Source organism: Micromys minutus (assembly GCF_963924665.1).
Source record: "Micromys minutus genome assembly, chromosome: 1".
NCBI classification, from domain to species: domain Eukaryota; kingdom Metazoa; phylum Chordata; class Mammalia; order Rodentia; family Muridae; genus Micromys; species Micromys minutus.
In genome coordinates this window covers 14,180,497-14,187,056 of record NC_137969.1, presented here as the reverse complement: position 1 = coordinate 14,187,056, position 6,560 = coordinate 14,180,497, and the positions used below count along the sequence as shown (strand labels likewise).

Below are 6,560 nucleotides of genomic sequence, written 5' to 3'. Positions count from 1 at the left end.
TTTCCAATTTGTATCCCTTTGATTTTCTTTTGCTGTGGAATTGCTCCAGCCAGGACTTCCAGTATTATGTTGAATAGGTAGGGGGAAAGTGGGCAGCCTTGTTGAGTCCCTAATTTTAGTGGGATTGCTTCAAGTTTCCCAATGTTAAGTTTGATGTGGGCTCTTGGTTTACTGTATATTTTTTTATTATGTTTAGGTATGGGCCTTGGAATCCTGTACTTTTCAAGTCTTTTAACATGAAAGGGTGTTGAATTTTGTCAAATGCTTTCTCAGCATCTAGTGAGATGACAATGTGGTTTTTTTCCTTGGGTTTGTTTAAATGGTGGATTACACTGATGGATTTCCATATGTTAAAACATTTCCCCATACCAGGGATGAAGCCACTTGAACATTGTGAATGATCGTTTTGATGTGTTCTTGGATTCGGTTTGCAAGGATTTTGTTGAGTATTTTTGCAACAATGTCCATAAATGAGATTGGTCTGAAGTTCTCTTTCCTTGTAGGGTCTCTGTGTGATTTAGGAATGAGGGTTATTGTAGCCTCAAAAAAAAATGAGTTAGGTAGTTTTCAATCTGATTCTATTTTGTGAAGTAGTTTGGAGAGTATTGGCTTGTGTCATAAATAAATGTCTGAAAAAATTCTGCACTAAACCCATCTGGACCTGGGCTTTTTTTTTGTTTGGGAGGCTTTTGATGACTGCTTCTATTTCTTTAGGTGTTGTGGGATTATTTAGATGGTTTACTTGGTCCTGATTTAACTTTAGTACCTTGTATCTTTTTAGGAATTCATCCATTTCCTCCAGATTTTCCAGCTTTGCTGAGTATAGGCTTTTGTAGTATGATCTGATGATTTCTTGAATTTCCTCAGTTTCAGTTGTTATGTCTCCACTTTCCTTTCTGATTTTGTTAATTTGGATACTCTCTCTTTGCCCTCTAGTTAGTCTGGTTAAGGGTTTATCAATATTGTTGACTTTCTCAACGAAATGGCTCTTGATTTTGTTGATTCTTTCAATGGTTCTTTTTGCTTCTATTTGGTCGATTTCTGCCCTAAGTTTGATTATTTCTTGCCGTCTACTCTTCTTGGGTGTGTCTGCTTCCTTTTGTTCTAGAGCTTTCAGCTGTGCTGTCAAGTTGCTGATGTATGCTCTCTCCAGTTTCTTTTTGGAAGCACTCAGAGTTATGAGTTTTCCTCTCAGTATTGCTTTCATTGCATCTCATAGGTTTGGATATGTTGTGTTTTTGTTTTCATTGAATTCTAGAAAATCCTTGATTTCTTTCTTTATTTCTTCTCTGACCCTGCTATCGTTTATCAGAGCGTTGTTTAGTTTCCATGTGTATGTGGGCTTTTTGTTGTCTTTGTTGTTGTTAAAGACCAGTCGTAGACCATAACTTTTGGTTAAAGATCTACTTTATTTGATATTAGAATGGCCACTCCAACTTGCTTCTTAGGGCCATTTGCTTGGAAGATTTTTTCACAACCTTTTACTCTGAGATAGTGTCTCTTTTTGTCTCTGAGTTGAGTTTCTTGTATGCAGCAAATTGTTGGGTTTTGTTTATGTATCAAGTCCAATAGCCTATGTCTTTTTATTGGGGAATTGATTCCATTTATGTTAACAGGAAAATGCAAATCAAAAGAACCCTGAGATTCCACCTCACACCAGTCAAATTGTCAAGATCCATAAGTCAGATGACAATAGAAGCTGGCAAGGATGTGGAGAAAGAGGAACACTTCTCCACTGCTGGTGGGGTTTAAACTGATACAACCACTCTGGAAATCAGTTTGGCGGTTCCTCAGAAAAATGGACATAGTACTACCTGAAGACCCAGTTATTCCACTTCTAGGCATTTACCCAAGAGATGCTCCAACATACAACAAAGATACATGCACCACAACATTCATTGCAGCTCTATTTAAAACAGCCAGAAGCTGGAAAGAACCCAGATGTTCTTCAGTAGATGAATGGACTCAAAAATTGTGGTACATTTACACAATGGAGTACTACTCAGCTATCAGAAACAATGGCCTAACAAAATTCTCAAGAAAATGGATGCATCTAGAGAATACCATCCTGAGTGAGATAACCCAGTCACAAAAGAACAGACATAATATGCAGTCACTGGTAATGGGATACTAACCCCAGAAAGCGCTGAACACCCCAGAAACAACCCACAGACTGTGAAGTTCAAGAAAAAAAGAACAAAAAAGAATATATTTTAATTAAAATAGAGCTCTATCACATCCCCCTTTTCTTCACAGCCCCTCCCAGTTTCTCTCCTATTTTCTCAAATTAAAAATTTCTTTTCCTATATTATTGGTACATATATACATATGTATATGTATATGTACCCACAAATACATAATTACAACCTTATAAAAATGTATTTGTATACTTTTATGCAAAAATTCTTAAAACTCTATACATTTATCTTTTTCTTTTAAAATAAATTTACAAAAAAAAAAAAAAAAAAAAGAGGGCATTGGATCCCATTACAGAGGGTTGTGAGCCACCATAAAAAAAATTGTTTTAACAAGCTCAACATGTTCACACTTTAATATACATGCACAGAAGACAGGATATCACACTTTCAAAGACTATTAACAAATGAATTTATATAATGATTATCATAGATGACATCATGTCCCAAGGCCTGACACTATTACTGAGTGTATGGAGTGCTCACTTAAAGGGGCCTATCATGACATTCAGATATAAAACCGGTTTCAGTTGAAGAGATTCCTTTCTGAAGTATCTGAAATCACTAAGAAAACATGTGCTGCTCAGGGTGAGAATTTAAATTTGTCATTCTGACAATGGCTATGCTCACCTGGTAAGTGGCTAATTAGCACTCACATATGAAGAAAAGTGTTCCAGTATTTGTAGTCATATACTATAAAGAGGTACCATTATCCTAGCCAAGGTCAAAGTTTGTTTTAAAACCAACCCTTATATTGGGATACACCACTATGTTTCAAGGTATTTTATTTAGATGTTTGGGGGAGAAACACAACAGGGACTAAGCCATGGTTGGTCACATGTAGGACATCAAACTTGTGTCTAAATCATAGACCTCTTGGATTAATATCATAAATAAAATAGTATATTAATGGGGACAGAAAGACTGTAGCCATTAAACACTATGTTAATGAGGATGAAGTCTGGTTTCTAAAGAGTGAAAGAGTTGATTATTGTTTTAGAATAAATACTGTTATTGGGTGTTTGATTAAAATATATGTGAAATTGTTATACTTATAAAAAATTTTTGAAACTTTTTTATTAATTTATTAAAGTTATAAATCAAATATTGTGATAATTTAAAAACTCATTGCCCTAGTTATAATTCCAGAAAAATTCCATTAATTAAATTATTCACTCTACACATCAGACCCCCATCTCTGTTCTTTTTAAATATTTTAAACAGCAACTATATATTTACATGCTTGATATTTTCATGTCATTTGACAATTTGAATAAAAAACAAGAGAGAGAGAGAGAGAGAGAGAGAGAGAGAGAGAGAGAGAGAGAAACATGGAGGCAGAGAGAAACATAAGAGATTTATTCTGTCAGTTATTTTTCTCTATTGAATAGTGACTAATACAAATTATGATATTAAATAAATTGAATACAAGATGGGTCTGGGTGATTTTGAGGTAGTAATGATGCTATAGTCCCTTTGTAGAAGCATTGAGAGGGGTGAGCCAAAGGCACAGGTTGAGTTTCAGTAATAGTACTAGTACTATTAGTAATACTCAGGTGATTGTAGCACAGATTCTTGTGGAAGCTACAGCAAAGAATTTCAAGATAAACTAGGCTGAAGCTTTGTCAGATAATTTGCTAAGAGGAGATTTTAACTTAGATTTAAGCACAGGGCTGATAGAAATAAGGACATTTCAAAGATGTTGTACATCAATTTGGGAGGGTAGATGTCTGTAAATAATGCTTCTTATAAATGCATTAAGGTCAGCCACCTATATAATTTTGGTGACATTTCGTACATTCTACAAGAATCTTGTCTACACCTTTTCCTATCTCTTCCCTAGCAAATAAGATCATAGAATCGTATCTGGGGTTCTCAGACAGGGTTACAAACACATAGTGTAACGCTGTATTTCACAATGGATGCAAAGTGGTAAACATTTACTTGACTACCAACAAGAATCTGCAACTTCTAAAAGTCTCACTGAAATTATAGAAAAGCCTATCACAGTGTCTGGTGACTTCAACAGACTTTTAATGACTGCCAATTATGTTTAGATATTTTTTCTGAAAGGAAGACAAAGCATGCCCTTGACTGTTGGATAATGTATTTAAGTTGTTCTAAATGCTGAGTCTGAGGACCCAAGTGCAAGTCATCTGAAAATGGAGGGATGGTGAATGAGTAAGAGAGAAGAGAGAAAGATTAACAGTGTGTGGTTTGCAAGCCTGTTATTATTAAAAGCAACAAGAGGTCATCGCTCCAGTGAGAGAAGTTTAGGAAGTCATGGACAGTGCCAGTTTCTGTGTTATCTCGCTTTAGAGGGCATTGACTGACAGAAGTTCTGCGATGTGAAAGACAGGCATTAGGAATGGGGAATTAAACACTTGTACTTTTGGCAAAGCAAACATGATGCTGGATTGTCTGTGGTGTCACTGTTTGGAAGGCAGCGGTGTGCAAACGATTTGCTTTTGTTTAATCTGGCCCCTCAGTTTGCAGCACACACAAAAAAAAATAGAAATGTAATATAAATAAGTATAAGTATAAGGATCTGATGAATTGATGGTATATGTTGCTATTGATTGGGTATATTACAATCCATAAAAGCCTGTAAACACAAGCTTAGGTGGTACAGGATCTGGCCATCAAGTGTTAAGGAATGTTCCTTTGCGTAGGGAGGGAAAAAATGTTGACTTGATCAAATGGATACCAGCGAAAATAGCAAGGAGTGGAGAAAACCCATGCTCTCAGCTCCAAGAGGTCAGCCTCTGTGGGACATGCCCTGGTATTTGTACCAGTGGGAGATGACAGAAGACTTTAACTGCCATGAAAAAAGAAGGCTCTGGGAGTTTAATCTTAAGGGAGTGAATACGTGGGAGGATCTCAGACTGAAACATGAGGTTGAATATATAAAGAATACCTTCTTAAAGATAGGCCCAAAGAAATACTTCATGAATGTCCACAAACACTGAAGTAATGTGTCAATTTCCCTGCATGTGTGAATTTTTCATAGACATACTTAGAGGTTTTATTCAGTAGTCTAGCATGGCACAACCCTTCACAGGATAGACATTTTATTTATCACAATAAAATAAAATAAAATAAAATAAACCACAGACAAAACTGGAGGATATAATAAATTAAAACATCCAAATACCACATATTGTTCCAAAACCCTTATATCAAGCCTATTATTATGAAGAAGATAAGTTGAAAGAATGAGACATGAGATTTGCATTGATACACAGTATAATCATGGTTAATGCAATTCCAACCCCAGTGCTTTTCTGACTTCAAGGCATATGCCATCTGATCACCTAATTTAAACTTATTTTATTTCAAACTTTTATGCTGTAACATGGAGAACGAGGTAGAGCCAGACAGCAGGGACCTAGAGTGAGACCCACGAAGGTGTAGCCTCTCAATAATAGTAAGAGTCAGATGGGCTTTGCAGATGCCGTTGTCACGTTTTGCTTTTTGCTGCAGCCATGGTCAACCCTACCATGCTGTTCGGCATCATGGCCGATGGGATCCTTTGGGCTACATCCCTTTCGAGCTGTTTGCACACAAAGTTCCAAAGACAGCAGAAAACTTTCGTGCTCTGAGCACGGGAGAGAAAGGATTTGGCTATAAGGGTTCCTCCTTTCACAGAATTATTCCAGGATTCGTGTGCCAGGATGGGGAATTCACACGCCATAATGGCACTGGCGGCAGGTCCATCTATGGAGAGGAATTTGAGGATGAGAACTTCATCCTGAAGCACACAGGTCCTGGCATCTTGTCCATGGCAAATGCTGGACCAAACACAAATGGTTCCCAGGTTTTATCTGCACTGCCGAGACGGAGTCTCTCGATGGCTGCGTGTGGTCTTTGGGAAGGTGAAAGAAGGCAGGAACATTGTGGAAGCCGTGGAGCGTTCTGGGCCCAGAAATGGCAAGACCAAGAAGATCACAATTCCCAACTGCGGACAACTCTCATTTCCTTTGACTTGCGGGCATTTTACCCATCAAACTATTCCATCTGTAGCTCAGGAGAGCACTCCCACCCCACCTGCTCGCAATATCCTGGAATCTCAGCTCTCAATGAAGTTCTTTGGGTTCTGCATTTTCCTCATTCCCCTTCAAGTCTAGCTGAATTGCAAAGTTTATGATTACAAATAAAAACCAAATAAGAAAAAAGAGTCAGATGCAAGAAGGAATGTCACTTTTCAGAGACAAAACTGAATCAAATGACACATTGTGAAGAACAGAGTTCCAGGAAGTACCATCCCCAGCCTCAGAGCTTCGGTGACTTATGAGCCTGCACTTGGCCTGGTCCACACTGCCATTAACGTTCTTCATTACCATGGAGAAAGAAGGATGTCAAGTC

The 6,560-nt window shown here is 37.5% G+C and overlaps 1 pseudogene across 1 annotated transcript; it reads left to right on the top strand.

Annotated features, from left to right (window-relative positions):
* The first annotated feature begins 5,680 nt into the window (after nucleotides 1-5,680).
* LOC308438838 (peptidyl-prolyl cis-trans isomerase A-like) lies at nucleotides 5,681-6,322 on the top strand (annotated as a pseudogene). The gene has a single exon. The product of its transcript is annotated as a peptidyl-prolyl cis-trans isomerase A-like (transcript).
* The last annotated feature ends 238 nt before the right edge of the window (nucleotides 6,323-6,560 follow it).